Raw genomic sequence first — 21,954 nt, forward strand, 5'->3', positions numbered from 1 at the left:
GTGGAGTCATAACACCACGGTTTCTCTCTGGACTGTTGCATCCTACGCGATTCTGTCAAGTATTTTTTTCATTCGGTTTATTGTGTTGCTGTTATGGTCTTCAGTCCAAAGACTGGTATGATGCAGCTCTCCATGCTTCTTCATCCTGTGCAAGCCTCTTCATCTTCGAATAACTACTGCGATCTACATAATTCCGAATCTACTTAATGTATTCATCCCTTGTTCTCCCTGTACGATTTTTACCTCCTACACTTACCTCTAGTACAAAATTGGTGATCCCTTGATGCCTCAGAATGTGTCCCACTAACCTATCCCTTCTTTATTCATGTTGTGCGACGAATTATTTTTCTCCCCAGTTCTGTTTAGTACCTCCTCATTAGTTACGTGATCTACCCATCTAATCCTCAACCTTCTTCTGTAGCGCCACATTTCAAGTGCCTATATTCTGTTCTTGTCTAATGTGTTTATCGTCCATGTTTCATTTCCATACTGTCTGCACTCCATACAAATAATTTCACAAAAGATTTTCTGACGCTTAAATCTATATTTGATGTTAACAAATTTCTCTTCCTCACAAACGTTTTTCTTGCAAATGCCAGCCCATATCTTATACCCTCTCTACTTTGGCCATCATTAGTTGTTTTTCTGCCCAAATAGCAAAACCTATCTACTGCTTTATGTGTCACGTTTCATAATCTAATTCCCTCAGCATCACCTGATTTCATTCGACTACATTCCATTTTCCTTGTTTTGCTTTTGTTGATGTTCATCTTATATCCTCATTCCAAGACACTGTCCATTTCGTTCAACTGCTCCTCCAAGTCCTTTACTGCTTCGGACAGAATTACAATGTCATCGGCAAACCTCAAAGTTTTTATTTCTTCTCCTTGGACGTTAATTATTACTCCTAATTTTTCTTTGGTTTCCTTCACTGCTGAATAGCATCGGGGATAGGCTACAACCCTGTCTCATTCCCTTCTCAGCCACTGCCTCCCTTTCATATTCCTCGACCCTAATAACTGCAGTTTGATTTCTGTGCAGTTCATGAACAGTTTTTCGCTGCCTGTATGCTACCCTTGCTACCTTAAGAATTTCAAAGCGATAATTCCAGTCAAAATTGCCAAAAGCTTTCTCTAAGTCTACAAATGCTATAAATGTAGGTTTGTCTTCCGTTAACCTATTTTCTAAGAGAAGCAGTAGGGTCAGTATTGCCTCGCGTGTTCAGGCGGCCGAAGTGGCCGTGCGGTTAAAAGCGCTGCAGTCTGGGACCGCAAGACCGCTACGGTCGCAGGTTCGAATCCTGCCTCGGGCATGGATGTTTGTGATGTCCTTAGGTTAGTTAGGTTTAACTGGTTCTAAGTTCTAGGGGACTAATGACCTCAGCAGTTGAGTCCCATAGTGCTCAGAGCCATTTGAACCATTTTTGCCTCGCGTGTTCCTACATTTCTCCGGAATCCAAATTAATCTTCCCTGAGGTTGGCTTCTGCCAGTTTTTCCATTCTCCTGTAAAGAATTTGTGTTAGTATTTTGCAGCCATAACTTATTAAACTGATAGTTTGGTAATATTCACACGTGACAGCAGCAAGGTATTGTGAGCTGAAAACTGTGTCATACACGAAATCGAAAGAGAACCGCCGACGGTCAATGGATCATTTCTTACAATAACCAATTCTAAATATATTTCGGAAGGCGGATATCAAGATTGTGAGAAACTGAAACCATTGTCCACAATGATGCGTACTGCGGACAGCTTCTCCATCGCTTCCTTTCTCAAAATAATTCTGTGTACTTCATGACAATCTTAGGTACCTCTGCAATGGATCAGAAATCAAGTGAGGAGAACTTATTCAACACATTCGTGTTTAGCTATAAAACCGCCAAATAGTTATCAGGCGAGGCTGAAGGCATATTTGAATACTGTGTAACAATTATATCACTGAGACTTGTAGAAATGTAACGGAACAGAGAGCTTCCAGTTACTATTTTTACGTAATTGTTTAGTCTGAACAATACATCGTTTTGAGTTTAAGGCTACCTTCAGTTGGCAGCACACATGTAAGGTGAGGCAGCCTGAACAGGCAACCCCAGATATAACCAGAGTGAGTAAATATATCGAGATGAGGTTTTAATCAAGTTATAGCGCACAATATGGCAAATATCCTGACGTTCGCAAGTAATTTCTGTCGTTTACAGTCGCTGAATCACGACAACAACTTTTTTGTTGTTGTTTCTAATGGAACTAAATGCTTTTTTTCTGTGGCATTAGAAAGAAGCTTCTAAAAGAACTTCAATGACGTAAAACATATGGGACTTGATCAAACAGTATGAAGATGACAGCGCCCAAAACACTATCCCGGCGTCAGGAGAAGAGGTTCCACATTATTATACAAAATGTAAACAAACACGTGTCCGCCCCTGATAGCTAAGTGGTCAGCGCGACGGAATGTCATACCTAACGGCCCGGGTTCTATTCCCGTCTGGGTCGGAGATTTTCACTGTTCAAGGACTGGGTGTTGCATTGTCCTTATCATCATCATTTCATCCCTATCGACAAGCAAGTCGCCGAAGTGGCGTTAACTCGAAATACTTGCACCAGGTGAACGGTCTACCCGACGGGAGGCCCTAGCCACACTGCATTTAGATTTTACGCAAACACGCAACTCGGGGATGGTGCTTGTGTTTACCCGCGCCCTCGGAGCCCATCAGCCTGTGTTCTGCTGTTGTAGCTATCAAATAAGTTACACGTAAAGCTATTGACACATTCACAGTGTAAGCGACAGTCGAAAAAGTTAATATTGTTTACGGTGAATGCTGCAATACTCTTAGTGCAAGGATGCGATTGTATGTTGAAGAGTATGAAGATCGTGCCAAGCACTCACGCTCTGTCTTTGGAAATATTATGAAAAGAAGTTCTAGAAACTGAAAGTGTGGAGATTAAAATACGCCAAGGAAGAAGAAGACGAACTGATGAAAGAAATGAACATTTTAGTAGCAGCACTGCACAATGAAAATGTCACTAAGAAGCATTTCTGAAGTACGAGAGTGATGAACCTAACGAGTCTTCTGTGAACCCGACATTCCATCGTATTTCATCTCCTTCACATTTCACTGCAACTACAGCTCTGCGAATGGTATCTACAAAAAGTACAAAGTGATGCGGCATATTTATGCAAAATTTTTTTAAAGGAAGAGGCCTCGTTTACAAACCATCTTCGTAATATGCACTATTCGCCAGCTGAAAATTCACTCTGACTCAAAGAAAAAAACAACGCTCTTTGTCTATCAATGTTTGACACGTGTTTTTCAAGGCCCGCTTCACTTTTATTGAAAAGAATCTAAATATCCTCAAGTATCTCCAATTCCTAGAATATTCTGCTGCCTCAGATATTGGAAGGCATCCCTCTGGACGAAAGGCAGTGTGGAATCAACGGTCACGTCAGGATATCTCTCCCATGCCGCCTTGGAATGACAGATCCTCTTAAGAGAACTCTGGAATGGCACTTCAGGAAGCGAAAAGGGTCTGCACACTGTCAAAATTTAATACTTCTTCACAGTTATCTGTGGCGAAAATTAAAACAAGAGGTTTGTTGGAAACAATGACGACTCCCGAAGACTTGAAATGTTTTATAACACAGGCATATACTGTTGCTAAATTCAACGTGCAGCATTGTTTCTCCAAAATAATTTTATAGCGTGTAGCAATGCTCGAGGTCAACATGCTGAGCACTTGATATGACAGCCGTGATAATAAAACACACGAACTGAACTCAGTTCCATGCTTGCTTTCATTTGGTTTGATAGGGCAGACATTTGTGGAACCTCTTCTCCTGACGTTATGTTAGTGGTTTGCGGTGCTGTTAGCTTGTTATTATTTGATCAGAATCGATACGTGTCATGTCGTTGAAGTTCTCTTAGACTTTTCTTTAAAAAACCACAGAAAAAGTACATAATTCCATTTGAAAAAAAGTCAGTGTCGTAAGTCGGTGACAACAATCGATAAAAATTAGTTTCGAACGTCAGGAAATTCGCAATATTGTCCGCTATAACTTAGTGAAAACCGCACCTCAATATATGTCTTCATTCTGGATAAAACTGAGGCGGCTTGTCTTAGCTGCCTTATCATGTATGTGATCAATATTTTAAAATTATGATGATTACTTTACGTATTGTACTCGCGTTTGTAAGCATGAAGAAATCCTATAGTTCAAGCGTCTCCCCCCCCCCCCCCCTCTCTCTCACTCACGCCCCCTCTCTCTCTCACTCTCTCTCTCTCTCTCTCTCTCTCTCTCTACGCGCGTGTGTGTATTTGTGTCTGTGTGAGAGAGAGAGAGAAAGCTAGCTCAGAATCTGAACCATGCATGGTACAACTAGTGTTGTCAGAGAGGAAAGTAATTTTAACTGCCATGGTAAAACCTGAAACTAAAAATTCAAAGAATCGTATTTCTATCCCCATTTAGACTATCCCTTACTTAGGCACCAAGTACCAATGTGTTCGCGGAGGAAGAGCCCTAAGCAGATCTTGCGGGCTGGCGATGCGTCCATCAAGATGACTGCGATCTCATGATGGCAAACGCGTTGACTTCAGTCATCTTACAGGTGCGCCTCTAGAGTCTACGACAAACGTAGCTTGCGTCGGCTGTGTATTCTCTATTGTAGTCGCAATTTCATTTCACTGATACAACATGAAAATTAATTTTGTAATAAATCTTTATCGAACCAAGATAAAAGAGGATGGAAACCGTATACTTTTTTTCTACATAACTTTCGTTTATAACAATACAACTTTACTATAACAGAGACTTACATTTTTGTACCTTCGGTATAATAGTCTCAACACTAATCATTACAAATCTTCCTCGAGTATAACATTTTCTTCATCTGCTTCTATGTCGCAGTAACAGTGTGACAAACATAAAGTAAGCCTATTGAGGATATACCTAAGTTGACCAGTGTACAACTGTTCATTCATTTCATAGGATCTTAATATTTCATGCTCCTGCGTTGAGTCACGAGCTCAATTAAGGCACAAAAAATAAAACGCAAAAGAGATTGTTGTCAGTGTCTCGCTTGCACACAATCTGGAATTCCAGTTCACCGGACCTGCTGCAATTCGTTGCGCCATTTCATATTTAGCCCACTATTACATTCGGGCAATCTGAAAATTTACCGCTCTTAGTCGGTGCCTGCATTCTGAAACAAAACTTTTTTATTTACTCTTTCGTGCCTTGAAACGTTTTGTGAAAGCGATACGTGAGGCTTTGCCACACACAATGTGAACAATAATAAACAAAAGAGCAACGTAAACAACAGTGCAACACTAGTTATGACGTCTCGGGTAACTGCAACAACTAGGAAATTATTGTGTCTACTTGATTGCCGTTGTATATCTGAACCGCCCAATGCAGTGAACGTTTCACCTCTTGTGCCGACGAAAGTGAATGCTTTAAGGGGCTCCAGCTACGTGGCACGTTCGTCAGTTTGTATTCGTACAGAAATAGTGTGCCGCCACGAAGCAGTGACTCTATCACGTGCACGTAGTTTGGAAATATGCACACCAATATAATTAATTTTACTGACATGAACTGAAGGGAAAAATGTAAGATGAAATAAATGAAATGTAATATCCACAAAATACGCTCAGATACGCTACACCTACAATGAAAATGAACACGTTGTGGCAAATGAAAATTTGAGCCAGGCCAGTACTCGAAACCGGATCACCTATTTATTTTAAGCAGTTATTTAAACTATTTAGGCCAAAATTTAGTTTACCGCAACATATGATCTGCAATCACATGCTTTCTTCTGGTGGTCCTGTTCGGGGATGCAGAATCACTGGTTATTTCTTCAACAGTAGCCGGGGAAGTAATGTTGACAAAAAAAAAAAAAAAAAAAGCTTCAAATAGCTCTAAACACTATGGGACTTAATATCTGTGGTCATCAGTCCCCTAGACTTAGAACTACCTAAACCTGACTAATCTAATGACATCACACACATCCATGCCCGATGCAGGATTCGAACCTGCGACCGTAGCAGCAGTGCGGTTCCGGACTGAAGCGCCTAGAACCGCTCGGCCACGGTAATGTTGACAATGAGAACATAGTACGAAGTACTTTCATTAATTGTGACATATTCATGAAATATGTATTTCACGAGGCCCTGGACAATGAATTGGGGACAGATCTGTGTACCATTTTAATCATTCTCGTATCAGTACGAATCGCTTATGGGAAGAGAGGGAAATAACAGTCCAAACAATGCTTTGACGCAGCTCTCCATGCTAGTCTATCCTGTGCAATCCCCTTTATGTCTGCGCAATCACCGCATCCTACCTCCATTTGTACTTGCTTGCTTTATTTAAACTTTCGACTCCAAAAAAAAATGGTTCAAATAGCTCTGAGCACTATGGGACTCAACTGCTGTGGTCATCAGTCCCCTAGAACTTAGAACTACTTAAACCTAACTAACCTAAGGACATCACACACAGCCATGCCCGAGGCAGGATTCGAACCTGCGACCGTAGCAGTCGCACGGTTCCGGACTGCGCGCCTAGAACCGCGAGACCACCGCGGCCGGCCCTTTCGACTCCCTTTACAATTTCTGCGCCCCACGTTTCATTCCATTACAAACAACACAATGCGCCTAATATGAAAAATGTATATTTTTGGGGATGTCCGGATACTTTTGATCACATGTGTACAGCAGACAGAATTTTTTGACGAAAACGTCGCTCTTTTCTAACTGTTCAAAGGCTAAATTTCGGGGCATTTCCATATCTCTATTTTTACATAATGCGAGGTGACGAAGTGGTTAAGACGCTAGACTTTTCTTCTGAATTAACGAACTTCAAGGATCCTTTCGGCCATCGTGCTTCAGGTTTTCCATCGCTTTCCTGAATCACTGCAGGTGAATGTTGGGGTGCTTCCTTAAATAAGCCACAGCTTCATCCTTTCTCTTCCCTCTCCAACAAAGCTAGACTGTAGTCGTACTTCCTTCATTCCTTCCTCCCTCCATTCCTTCCTTCTATATTTAAACGGTGGGTCTGATTCCAGAGTTCGATCACGGATCCGTATGATACGAGTTTCATTTCAGCGAAGCTGCCACACAGATGGCCACAGTCCGTCTCTGCCTCCATTATGGAAGGTTAATGCAGTATTGATTTAGGGGTAAATGAGATGGAAGGCAATCACACTCTTTAAATGTCAGTGCGTTTCGACGTGTCACCTCTGCCATTGCGAGTGAGAGCGCGTGCGCGCGCGCGCCCGCACGCACTCACACAGACCAAGTTTTTCTCGTTAATGGCTAGCCGAATTAACGGAGCTGTGTGATTAGGTCGGACGTGGCGAGGCTCCCTTCCCATTTTAAACGAGCAGCCGGCGAGCGCGCGTTGCTTCTGTTACTCCCTGTCAATAACACCGCCGATCACTTAACAGCCAATCTCCGGTTTCCTGGCGTGACACGGGCCGCGCTAGAATGCCAGCATTTGCGGGACCGAGTGCTAATGCTGCACATCTCAAAAGACGCCCTACATTAAATGCGAGAAATAGCACATTAAAATAACTACTGTGCTATTTTGATGCCCTCTCTGTCACTATTTTCTGTGTGTAAGCACACGAGGAAAACTGTAAAATGGGACCAGACAGAGAATGAAGTAGTTCTTACATTACTGTAAGAGATAGTTTATTTAGTAATAAAGAAATAAATTTCCCGTATGAATTTTTGTGAATAAAACCGTCTAGATCGCTTAATAATTTTCTTTACTTATTACGCCGTTTGGGTGCTGTAATCATCAGATATCTGCATTTAGGATTAAAGGGACATAAAGAGGAATAGGCGTTTGTTAAATAACAACAAGCTACAAAAGAGAAGAAATTAAGTTAAAAAAATTTATAAAGTCCATTAACCAATAAAACGAAGAAACCGCAAAAGAACGTGCAGGGTCAGTATTAAAATATTATATCTAATCCGGGCGTCAACTAACAACTTAGCTCAGAACATTATGCAGAGATTTAAGTTCTAGCTGACCGATGGCGCTAATGTTTGTATTATTATATTTTTAACTTTTCAATTTTTCATCTTTTGTAGCTTGATGTATAACGAACCTCTGTTGCTCTTTATGTTACATGAATCTTGACTGCAGGTATCTGATGACTGCAGTAGCCGAAACAGCGAAATAAATAAAAAAAAATCAGATGATCTAAATGACGCTATTCACAAAAAACAAAATTTTCTACAAAATTAATACGGTATATGTTTGTTGTGTAGCTATAGAACAGTAGTTTTCTATGTCGTATTTTAATGACATCGCAATAAGTTGTATCACGAATTTAAAACAATTGCTTTTATAAATTCTTTATTCTAAATTCAGTAACAGACTTCTCAAGCGATAAAATGCGACCGTTCCCCAGTGTGTGTGAGCGTTTACATATACAATCATCTGGCATATGGATCAAGTGTACACCGACAAGAAAGAAATATTAACATTCATTTAAGGCTCAATATTCCACAGACAGTGATGCCACGTAGGGCTCGAGAAATTTTTAAATAATTCTCCGTCGCAGATTATACAGTAACTCGCAACGTATCCTGATTACGGGCGCTGAGTTAGGTAGTGACAGTTTACTGGTGTGAAAGAAACTATGCTACGAGAAACAAAAGTAAGGAGGGAGGGAGGACGTAGTCCGTTCAATATCATGAGTTGACGCGGATTGTTCTTTTGAATCATTTCTGATCCTTTCACAACAGTTCAACGCTCAAGATGGATGTAGTATTTATGATCAGAAGGAGTAAGTGATTATGTGAAATATCAAATTGAAATCTGGGCATAATTCTAGAAATTCTGTTACCTCAGGATTAAAATTAATATATTCGCACCTACAACCGTCACGCAACAACCTACTGCTAAAAATTTGAAGGGACGGCATTGTTCGCAATATACTTTATTATGCAATGTGGTACACTACTGCCAGTCGCGCTGCCCTCAACCAATATTGGCTGCGACTCCTCTTTAACCCTGCAAGTTCTATTACATTCTTTCATTCGTACTATGACCTGGAAGCTCACATCAAAATAATATTTCTTCAAACTTTTTAATTACACTTTAAATAAAACTTTGCTCCATAAAGTCTCGACCACTATTCATCTGGGTGGTGTCATTACTACAAATACACCACCCTGTTAAAGACCACTGCAACAGTCGTCGACATTTAGGTTTGTGAAATAAAATGACGACGCGGTCAAACACCGAAAAAGTTTTATTGAAGACGACAAAGGCCGCAGAAACCTGAGCTAGCACAATTTAATTGCAATCCGTTGGATTCCTTAGGCGAATGTTCAGTAACGGCTGCATATCGTTCAGTAACGGCTGCATACAGCAAGCGGTGTTCATTACATGTCAAATGCATATGAGGCCTTCAGTGCCGTTTTGATGTTGGCAGGGATTTGAAAGCCCCAGATATTGGCAATAAAAGCGGAGTGTATGATCCATAAAACGGCAAATAAATGGAGAGGATGTTGGCTTTCAGCCACTGAAAAGCCGAAACAGTACACTCGAGGGAACGTCTTAGGGGAGCTCACGGGTCCCAGTTTATGCAACGAAATGAAATGCAGAAATGACTGCGGCTAAGAACCGATTACTGAAGATACCTGAGTTCAGAGTACGTAATGTACTCTGTTGTCCAAAATTACAGCAACAAAAGGAAATTTTGCAAGGTCGCGTTTACTTTGCCACAAAACAATATAAACAAGTGATAATATTGTAGAAGCAATGTAATGAGTACAGAACGTAAACAAGTGCAACATGCGTAATGGTTGACAAAAGTGTTCTTCGTTTTCTCCAACTTAACGGATTTGCACACACATTCCGACAACCGGTTAATGTGCTCAGTATGGAGCGTGATCACCTCTAGCAGCAATACAAGCCTGACTACGACGGGCCCTGCTGTGAATGATGTCATTAGTCTCATGTTGAGGCAGTAACGCCCATTCTTCCTGCAGAACTGCTCGCAGTCTTGGAGAGTTGTTGATGGATGCTGGCGAGTTGCAACCGTAGTGCATCCCAGACATGCTCTATGCGCCAGCCGGTGTGGCCGAGCGGTTCTAGGCGCTTCAGTCTGAAACCGCGCAACCGCTACGGTCGCAGGTTAGAATCCTGCCTCGGGCATGGACGTGTGTGATGTCCTTAGGTTAGTTAGGTTTAAGTAGTTCTAAGTTCAAGGGGACTGATGACCTCATAGTGCTCAGAGCCATTTGAACATGCTCTATGGGATTCAAATCGGGAGAGCGAGCAGGCCATGCCATGCTTGCACTATCTTCCGTTTCCAAGAAAACGTCAATCACCCTTGCTCTATTAATTAAAGAATTATCGTCTATCAATAGGAAGTCCGCGCGCACAGCACCTCTCAACATCGTACATGACCTGACAGCAGGTAAACATTACCGATTCACCCATATTATTTCAAGAAGAGGGGTTCGTGTGGTAAACATAATCTCTGCCCACACCATTAGGGGTCCTCCTCGATCTCCCTCTTTCTCCACAATGTTTAGGTCCCGAAGTTGAGTCCCACATTCCCTGCAGATGCGAATCTATCGAGAATCACTCTCCAGACTAAATCGAGACTCATCTGTGGAAACAACACTGGCCCACTGTCCGACCGTCCAGGTGGCATATTGATGACTGCACTCTAGACATTCCCTTCTGTGAAGACGCGTCAGAGGTAGACATACAACATGTCTCGGACAATAAAGACCACTCTTGTGAAGCCTTCTGCACACCGTTTGCCTCGATGCAACACATCCAGTGGATGCTGCGAGCTCATAGCCAGTTGCCGTGCAGTACTAAGCCGGTGACGTCGTACCAATACAGCCAAATAGCGGTCCTCTCTTCTGAAGTCACACGTGCTCGGTACAGCCCTGGTCTTCGGGATACAGTTTTGGTCTCTATGAACTGTCACCACATCCGAGAAACAACAGAAATATTCACATTACGCCATCGAGCCAAATCTGTTTGCGACTGTTCCTGCTTCCTTTCTTTCTATGGCCCTCCACCGCAGAGAGTCTGGTTGGCATCTTCTCTGTGCCACAGTGCACCGTCTGTCATTGCGGGCACAGCGACTGTGGATGTAGGGCTACCTGGCAAACACTACCTCATTTCATAGGTGCCGTGACGTCATCGTTGGCATGGTTATCCGTTCACCGGAATGCCATCTTCCGTGCAGAACACGACCGTACGGACATCTGGTTAACAGTTAGTATTATTATGTCGTGGGTCGGACACAGGACGGGGGAACAGCGGTTTGTTGCTTTAATTTTGGACGCCAGTGTGTTTTTAGATTTCTGTAAGAGCTATGAAGCACAATCACCAATAAGGCAGAGTAATAGTAATGTATATCTACACTAATAATAGCGATAGCTCCCTACCGCAAGCCACATTCGACATTTACCCAGGTTATTTCGGGTGCGCTGCAGAAGTGTCGTTGGTAAGCCCTTACTCATCCTCCATACAGTCCCGATCTCCTTGCATGCGATTTGCGCGTTTTTGGAGCCCTGAAGAAAGACATTCGTGACCATCGATTTGCTTCGGACCAAGAGGTGCACGCCTGGATACTATCATAGTACCGCAGGCAACCGCAGACATTTTTTCGTGATGGCACTGACCGTCTTGTCTCGCACTGGGATAAATGGGCTTACAGTTATGGCGATTACTTTTGAAATAATAAAGAGTTTACTTAATTTTTTTCTATCTCGTTTCCATTGGACTGCCTCTTCATCTTGTAACATTAAATACTGAAGCTCTAATCAATCGAAAGGTTGCTTCGAACACCAGGACGCTTTACTAGGAACTAACCTACTGGCGTTGTGCTCCTGTGTCCTCCGATCTAAGACTTGATAATTGCTTTGTACAACCGATTGCAGGAAGATTTGCAGTTAAATGTGGAATCCGAACCACGGTGGGATTTGTTTTTCCCATATACATAATAGTGAAATACGAAGAAAAAAAAATCCTGGCATAACACGTGATCTATCTCTTATCTTACGATTGGTAGCCTGGCCCACCAAGCCGCAGACTAATAATATAACTCATTGCGCTGTACGGCGTTGAGTTTCATTCTCGAGCCTGCAATACAAGGACGCTCCAATGGGTTGAAACAATTAAGATTAAAATTAGCTCTTTCATAAAAATAAAGACGTGGTTCACTTTACGATATCTGATACCAAACTGGCAACAAACAATGATAAATGGGAGCTGCTTGCGAATGAGATTCCATTCCACGTTTATCTACCGTACAATAATACGGAAACTGTGTCCCAGAACTTTTTATTGCACCCACGAAAACCGACCATCTATAGCAATGACGAATTTTCACAAGAACAAGTTATATTTCATGTGGAGATGATAGCTTTTCATTTGGCGCTGTTGTTTTACGGCACCGGCCGAGCTCACCTTGTGGCCGCATGAAGTCTATGGGCAGCCGTTTCCGTGGAGTTGGCGCCCTTCCAGCCTTCCTGCAAACTGGACCTAGTGCACTTTCCTGCTACGCACACAAGCTCCCCCTTAACGGTTTATCGTCTGTTTTTACTTACAGCGCTTTCTTGAAGGAGAAAACGAAACACTCCACATACTACGTCGTTGAGAACTACGGGCGGTGAGGCAACAAACTACGTCGTTGAAAATTCTTTCAGATGAAAAAAAGAAAAAGACTTTGTCAATGGGTTTTTCGCGCAGATTATTGTGGAGACATATTCACTCGTAAAATCACCTCCATCAGTCAAAAACGCGGAGTTCTCAAACGCCCACAGGATTCTGGAATGCATACTAAAGTCGAGAGCAGTTTGTGAAACTACCGACGTATAGGGATAAACGTGATAGCGTTCACTCGTATAAAATTAGGTTTAGAGGATAAACTCTTACAGATGCATGTCAGGATTAATGTTTCCTTTTTTTTTCCTACGATTCTCTTATCTTGAAGGTTGACAAATTCTGTATATTCACATTAATCGATGTTAACGTATGGGAAGGAAGCAGCACCTAATTCCTGTTACTGGGACGCGCAATGTTAATCTCTTGTGTCTAATATTCTGCATTTGTGACGTGAGTATATGAAACTGACGTAAGATTCAATTCAACATTCCTTTTGGCTCAGTTCTTCGCGGGATTTCATCGGCCAGATAATGATACTATCATAATCAACAAATGCAGACTTTCAGAAATTCATTGTAACTTCCAAACAGATTGGCACAGAGTGAACACTGATAATACGAGAGGGCGACTAGATCCCGTACCAAGTACGCCAACTGCAGTGGGAATTCTGGGTAGGATACACTCTTCGGCTCGTATACTCCCCGCACGGAAAATACAAAACTCTGACCGTGTAACGAAAAACACGTTGTTGTAGTACCTGGACATCTTTCCCCAATCCTTAATATTAAGTCAACAGTGACCCTTTCTTCCTACACAGAAAGTGACAGAATTTCATTTATGATAATGCGTTCGTTCAATGATTCAGCAGTGAGATTTTTGAATATATACTGTGTTTGATCATTACGAAATATCTCGAAATAAAACTATCTGTTGACACACACTCAGCACGGATGCAGAAACTATCGTTCTTGTGAAACGCAGCTAGCCCTTTATTCACAGAAAGTAATGGGTGCTATCGATGGTGGATTTCAAGTTGATTCCATATTTCTAGATTCCCAGATGGCTTCCGACACCGTTCCTCACAAGCGACATTTAATCACATTGCATGCCTATGAAGTATCGTCTTGGTTGTGCAACTGGATTAGTGATTTCCTGTCGAAAAGGAAACAGTTCGTAGAGACTCACTTGACGTTATCGAGTGAAACACAAGTTACGTCTTGCGTACCCCAACAAAGTGCTAGAGGCCCTCTGCCGTTTCTAATGTGTATGAACAATTTGGGAGACGATGTAGCAGCCCTCTTAGAGTTTGCGGAAGATTATGTCGTTTACCGTCTAATAAAGTCATCAGAAGATCAAAATCAATCGCAAAATGGTTTAGACATGGGACTGATGATCACAGATGTTAGGTCCCGTAGTGCGTAGAGCCTGTTTTTTCAGCTGCCCCTAACTCTGTCGTTTTATGCAACCCGCAATGTTATACCTGGCCTCTATAAACCTCGCACGAGATGTTCATACTCTCTCGCTTGCTACATGCAAACTATAAGTCCTCTAGAACAAATGAGCAGGACCTTTTTGTAGGGAATTTAATGTAATTAAATTTTATACTGGAATATGTTTTCGCTGGAAGCCAGGTTTTCGAGTTATTCGAGGAAAACGTAAAACAGTTCCCTTCAAACGCATCTCCACCCCACGCTCATACCTCAAAAGTCAGGATTTGAGTAAGTTGTTCTTGGCACTTTCTTCTACCACTGTACAAAATTTTCCAACTACACGAACTATTCGTGATGTTTCACCTTTTTGCGCTCTTCTGATAGGGCTATTTTGCAACGGGCATAGTTGGATATTTCGTTAACTTTATTAATTTAAACTTGCCCGTGAGATTAATGACAGAAAAACGACAGTGTTGTGTGCTGTCCTTAGGTTAGTTAGGTTTACGTAGTTCTAAGTTCTAGGGGACTGATGACCATAAATGTTAAGTCCCATAGTGCTCAGAGCCATTTTTGAACAGAAAAACGACTTTTGTAAACATTAGGCTGAAACTAATTATGTTGACAAGTCTATCCAAACTTAACACTTATAATCACAGTAGTTTCATAGTCAGAACGCCTAGCGAATGTAATGATGTAATTGTTTATTTTATCCTGCTAAAATTCAAAATTGTTATGTAAAATTTATACAAAATTCAATTTTACAATTCTTGGTGCTTGACGAAACCGGTGGCTTAATATGGCCAGCCAATGGAGTCAAAAAGAGGTGGAATGTGGAAAATAATTCTTTTCATTGCAAATATATGTACAGTGGTAGGAGGGAGTGCCATGAACAAAGTACTAGAAATCCTGACTGATGAGAGCTGAGTGTGGGCGAGGAGGTACGTTTGAACGTCACTTTTGTACGATTTTCTTGGATAATGTTCAGTTTTTTCTGTGCAAAAAATCACCCTTTACTCGAAATGTCTAACAATGAGAAAAGGGACCACAATGTTTTGACCAGTCTTTCCACTACAATCTTTCTCCGCTAAAAAAAAATCATAGAATCAGAAATTGAATCTAACATGGTACTGTAAGTAAAAAATGGTGAACAGTAAAAAATGCACTCCACCGGGAAAGCCATTCCTACAGATAAATTGTAAAAGAGAAAGAATATGGCAGTGACTGGTGACAGTAATTGCATTAAGGCAAGGCTACTGATCTCATAAGAGAGAGGTTCAAAGGTTCCGTGCCGCAGAGCAGCATTCGCATCCCTTGTGGCAGACGGGAGGGCTCAAGGCACAGGGCCAGGCTGTGACGCGCGCTAAGGAAGTGCTGGTGAGCCCAACTCTTCCCCTTGCGCCCTTTGAACGAAGCTGCACACGGACCGCCGCAAATTTGAGCAAATACGTCGGACGGCGGCTTTATGAGACGACAAAACAAACATCGCAGGTCAAACATCGGTCCGGAGCGGCATTATGGCTAAGATAAAACGTGCTGTTTTGTGCTCAAAGCGACTCGGGCGCCGCACAAGAGCGGGAAAGTCTACATTCCCGCTGTTACGAATTTTTATGCCGACCGCCCTCTCCGAGTGCGCAAGCTAATTCGACAAGAACGGAGTGCGAAGGGGCTGCAAGTATTAAAAAAAGTACAAATAAAACGTTCCTTCGCGCCATTGTCCAGGCAGCTGAGCGCATAACACAGTTAAAGTTTTGTGATTTATTAAGTTTTCGCGGAACGACAAAACATCCATTTCTAGGCGTCCAACCGTATAGATGATTCAATTTTTCTGCACAATATTTTAACAACTCATCTCTACCCGTGCTTGAGCGACGTTCCTGATGATACTGGAATCGTAAATCTGGATGAATTCCCAGAGGTCCGTCTGCTATTAATCACGTCAGGAATGCCTAAGAAATCATATTATTTCCCACGTCCTTTTGCCGGCCGGGGTGGCCGAGCGGTTCTAGGCGCTACAGTCTGGAACAGCGCGACCGCTACGGTCGCAGGTACGAATCCTGCCACGGGCATGGATGTGTGTGATGTCCTTAGGTTAGTTAGGTTTAAGTAGTTCTAAGTTCTAGGGGACTGATGACCTTAGAAGTTAAGTTCCATAGTGCTCAGAGCCATTTGAACCCACGTCCTTTCGAATCCTTTACGTGGGGCAGCCAAGTGGGGTATATGATTTCTTTTTCGCAGATATGGCGTCTAGGAAAATACCACAAAATGTTTTAATTTTAAAACGGTATCGCTCAGTTTCAGGATAAGAGAATAAAAAAAATTGGAAACGACAGATACACTTCCGTCATTCTTCTACTGCCCTTAGTGACAGTTGTAACAAAGTAGATAATGTTATGAAGATACAGGTGGAAGGGAATATAGCAAGTCGTTCACAAATAAAGAACAATCCACAGGGTCTCTCAGTGTTGCTTTTGTAAATATGTATTGCTTGGAAGACTTATAGGGGAGACCGTTAAGTTGAGGGAATCATCTGAAACCGCGCATCCGGTTATATATCTAAAATAACACTCGCAGGAAAATGGAGAAGTACCACCGAGGCACTGCTCATGTTTGCTTAGATAATATTGTCTGCAAACAATATCGAGTACATTTTCAGTACCAATAAGGGTATTTACTGTATGCTGCTGACGCAGATGGATGGATGGATTTAGAATTGTTGGACGCTAAACAGCGAGGTTGGCTCTGAGCACTATGGGACTCAACTGCTGAGGTCATTAGTCCCCTAGAACTTAGAACTAGTTAAACCTAACTAACCTAAGGACATCACAGACATCCATGCCCGAGGCAGGATTCGAACCTGCGACCGTAGCGGTCTCGCGGTTCCAGACTGCAGCGCCAGAACCGCGCGGCCACTTCGGCCGGCAAACAGCGAGGTCTTCAGTGCCGTTTCTCTAGACCGTGGTACTGTTGTACGGCCGGCCAGGGTGGCCGAGCGGTTCTAGGCGCTATAGTCTGGAACCGCGCGACCGCTACGGTCGCAGGTTCGAATTCTGCCACGGGCATGGGTGTGTGTGATGTCCTTAGGTTAGTTAGGTTTCAGTAGTTCTACGTTCTAGGGGACTGATGACCTCAGAAGTTAAGTCCCATAGTGCTCAGAGCCATTTGAACCATTTTTTACTGTTGTACGCTTACGCAGAAATGCCTCCAGTTAGATTATCAATAGTAGTACGATATGTTTTGAACTTACAATGGAAGTGAGATATTTCTGGACTGTGAAGGGGCCAGAGGAGGCGGAAGCTGAATATCCATCCTAGTGTCTTCCTTACGCCGATGATAAGAGCGATACGACGAAAATTAAGTACATATATGCAGAAACTCCCAAAGAACTGAAACCGGTGTTGGGTCTCCCCACAGATCAGGACATTCCAACCTCGGATCAGTGCCCCCGTGTCACAGCTGACGTGGTGTTTAGTCCTCTCACTGCCAATGAAGGTCATAACCACTTCGTTGATTAAACTGGCATTTTCTTTCCCCTTCTCCCTTGATTCTCGGTAGCCTTGGGTGTGATAAGGCCACCCATCCCACGGCTATGGGTGAGCGACCCCTGGGTGTGATTTTCAATAATTAACTCAGAGAGAGAGAGAGAGAGAGAGAGAGAGAGAGAAGGTCCAGCACGAAGGAATTATCCGAATTGGACGGAAATCGGTAATGTGATGTACATGTACAGACGAACAAATGATTATAATTTTAAAAAGTTGGATGATTTATTCGAGAGAAAGAGCTTCACAAATTGAGCACATCGTTAATATGCTGGTCCACAATGACCCTTATGGTCTTTATGATAGCAGTTATTTGGCTTGGCGCTGATTGACAGAGTTGTTGAAGGTCTTCCTGAGGAATGTTGTGCCAAATTCTTTCCAAGTGGCGCGTTAGATGGTAATATACCGAGCTAGTTGGTGGACCGTATCCCTAATGGTCCAAACGTTCTGAGCTGGGGACAGATCCTGCAATCTTGCTGGTCAAGGTAGGGTTTGGCAAGCACGACGACAAGCAGTAGGAACACTCATCGCGTGCGCGGGGTCCCTACAGCACAGCGGTACGTCGACGATATTCTACGCCCCGTTTTGTTGCCCTTCATAGCAAGCCACCCTGCACTTACATTTCAGCAAGATAATGCCCGCCCGCACACGGCGAAAGCTTCTACTGCTTGACTTCGTGCTTGCTAAATCCTACCGTGGCCAGCAAGGTCGTCGGATCTCTCCTCAGCTGAGGGCGTTTGGAGCATTATGGGCAAGGCCCTCCATCCAGCTCGGTATTCTGACGATGTAATGCGCTAATTGGACAGAATTTGGCACGATATCCCTCAGGAGGAGATCGAGTAACTCTGCCAAGTCAAATCACTGATTGCATAAGGGCCAGAGGTGGACCAACGCGTTACTGACTTGCTCAATTTGTAAAGCTCTTTCTCTTGAAAAAACAATCCTATTCTACCGAAATTGTAATCATTGTTTGTCTGTACATACACATTACATGTACCGATTACCGTACCATTCGGATAATTCCTTTACGTCACTTCTTTGTGACATGAAAAACTGAATAAACTACTAAATTACTATTGCTGTATGCCTGTTGGGACTGATCGTATCACTCTTTACAAATAATGAACTTATGGCCATTCACGAACAAGAGAAAATCGCCACAAGTCCCCCCCCCCCCCCCCCCCCAAAGTTTTCCTATTGCATTCGCCGATAGGACGACTGTTGGCTACCTTCCAGAAGATCTCGACTTTTTTGTTTTTTACTGTCACAGTCATGTACACTATCTGATGAAAAGCATATGTACACCTATAAGTGGATATTAATATGGAGTGTGTCCACCCTTCGCCTTTATGACGACTGTAACTCTGCTGGGGACAATTTCAATGAGGTATGTGAATGTATGGAGGAATGGCAGCCCATTATGTCTCAAAAGCCGAAACCGGAAAATGTAGTGATGTAGGACTGTGCGGTTTGGAGCGATGCCGACTTTGTAACCCATCCCAAAGGTTTTCCACTGGGACTCTGGACAGGTCAATCCAATCAGGATTATTTTTGTCCACAAACCATCGTCTCATGGATGCTGCTTTATGACTGGGTGCCCTGTCATACTAAAACAATCATCGTCACCGAACTGTTCCTTTACAGCAAGCAGTACACCTACCCACGGGAAACAAACCCATAACGTAATACCACCGCCTCCGTACTTCATTGTTGCCACTACACATGATAGCAGGTAACGTTCCCCAGTTATTCGTCAAGCCCAAAGCCTTCAGTCGGACTGCCAGAGATTATGGCGTGATTCTTCACTGGAAATCACTCGTTTCCAATCACCAACTGTCCAATACCGTCAGTTTTTACATAGGCCTTTGTAACTCACGAGTGATTTCATGCGCTTTTTACAGCCTCTTCCGCATTGCTCGACGGTCCCGGTCTGCATCTACATCTACGTCTATATCTACGTGATTACTCTGCTATTCACAATAAAGTGCCTGGCAGAGGGTCCTATGAACCACCTTCAAGCTGTCTCCTTACCATTCCACTCTCGAACGGCACGCGGGAAAAACGAGCGCTTAAATTTTTCTGTACGAGCCCTGATTTCTCTTATTTTATCGTGATGATCATTTCTCCCTATGTAGATGGGTGCCAACAAAATGTTTTCGCAATCGGAGGAGAAAACTGGTGATTGAAATTTCATGAGAAGGTCCCGTCGCAACGAGTTACTCATATGTCACAATTAATGAAATATTCTGGGCTATTGTACCGTGGTCGGATGGATTTCCCATTAAAACCCAACGTTTTGTTCCCACGTGCGGAGGAAACTTTCAAGAGGGATCCTAAGATCTTTGAGTGTCCGGTTCACATCCTGACTCACTACTGACTGCAGCAAAATTCCGTTTACGCGTGCTTCCGTGCAGAGGCGTGACGTCACATGCTTTGAATACGTGGGCACAAACGGGCCGTTGTTGGTTGAGACTCGTACACATCATCTTCAGCACTGGAATCCAGATGTCATCCAATTTCGCGTCCTCCTCCCTCCTACTGAAATTGCGTGGGTGTTTAACAATTTCTATGCTCTCTCTCTATACAGTGTTTCATAGTATCCGCTTGTGGCTGCTAGTGCTTGAGTCCTATCGAAGTGAATGTCGTGGTCTCCTAGTTGCAAAGACTGTTCCGTAACAGCTGATCTGTCAATCTCTCCCCTCCTACAGTTGCCCTTGTACTCTTCTAGTAGTGGTTTGACCGTTCTTTTCGTTGCACCCACCTGCATCTCCCCATAGCTACAGGTAATCTAATAGACTGCTGGTTTTTCTAGCGATTTGCAACATCCTTCGACAACTTTAGTTGATTCTGTATCTTCCAGATGGGTTTGCAGATTACCGCAACGCTACATTTCGGCGAGATTTTTCTTATGCGGTCAGTAACGGCCTTAACGAAAGGCAGAAAATCTTTCGATTTCACAGGCGCTTGTGCATCTCTATTGTTTTTGTGGGGCGGTTATAGCAAAGCACAAGTGCCTCTGAAATCGAAAGTTTTCCTGCCTTTCGTTACGGACGTTACCGACCGCATAGGAAAAACCTTGGCAAAACGGAACATCGCGGTAATCTACAAATCTACAAACCCATCTGAAAGCTACAGGATCGCTTAAAATTGGCCAAGGATGCTCGCAGACCTCTGGAAAAAAGCAGGAAATTACAGGATTTCGTGTAATTGAGGGCCGACCGGGGTGGCCGAGCGGTTCTAGGCGCTACAGTCTGGAACCGCGCCACCGCTGCGGTCGCAGGTTCGAATCCTGCCGCCGGCATGGATGTGTGTGATGTCCTTACGTTAGTTAGGTTTAAGTAGTTCTAAGTTCTAGGGGACTGATGACCTCAGATGTTAAGTCCCATAGTGCTCAGAGCCATTTGTATGCGGTAAAAATCTGGCTGCACGATCCGTTACAGCCATGCGGATAAGATGCCTGTCGTCTCGACTGCTAGTGATACGAGGCCGTTGGGATCCAGCACGGCGTTCCGTATTACCCTCCTGAACCCACCGATTCCATATTCTGCTAACAGTCATTGGATCTCGACCAACGCGAGCAGCAATGTCGCGATACGATAAACCGCAATCGCGATAGGTTACAATCCGATCTTTATCAAAGTCGTAAACATGATGGTACGCATTTCTCCTCCTTACACGAGGCATCACAACACCTTTTGACCAGGCAACGCCGGTCAACTGCTGTTTATGTATGAGAAATCGGTTGGAAACTTTCCTCATGTCAAGCCGGCCGGAGCGGCCGAGCGGTTGGTCGCAGGTTCGAATCCTGCCTCGGGCATGGATGTGTGTGATGTCCTTAGGTTAGTTAGGTTTAAGTAGTTCTAAGTTCTAGCGGACTGATAACCTGAGAAGTTAAGTCCCATAGTGCTCAGAGCCATTTGGATCATTTTTTTGTAATTGAGAGGGGGGGGGTGTACGTGGCTTAAAAAAAAGGATGAAATAACGAGAAGAGGAGCACGAGACAACTGTAGGAGGGAACAGGCTGACAGATCAGCTGTTGCAACCAGGAGACAGCCACATTCACTTTGATAGAAGTCAGGTACTGGCAGCCACAAGCGGATACCATGAAAGATCTTATAAGATGCCATAGAAATTGTTAAACACCCCAGGAATTTCAACAGGAGGGAGGAAGACTGAAACTGAATGACGTCTGAATCCCGGTGCTGAAAAGAGTCTTCCACCATTGGGATAGCAACAGTGAACGACGGCAACTGACAACGGGCAACTGCTCCCGAGTATTTAAAGCTATTGCAGGGGAACACGCGTAAATGGAATTTTGCTGCTGTCAGTACCGAGCCAGGACGTGAA

General features: G+C 43.3%; 1 protein-coding gene across 1 annotated transcript in view; it reads right to left on the reverse strand.

Annotated features, from left to right (window-relative positions):
• LOC126249408 (plexin-B) overlaps nt 1-21,954 on the reverse strand; it is a 1,292,451-nt gene that overhangs the window by 734,196 nt on the left and 536,301 nt on the right. The window lies entirely within an intron of this gene.

The sequence above is a fragment of the Schistocerca nitens genome, chromosome 3, assembly GCF_023898315.1.
Source record: "Schistocerca nitens isolate TAMUIC-IGC-003100 chromosome 3, iqSchNite1.1, whole genome shotgun sequence".
Taxonomy (NCBI): domain Eukaryota; kingdom Metazoa; phylum Arthropoda; class Insecta; order Orthoptera; family Acrididae; genus Schistocerca; species Schistocerca nitens.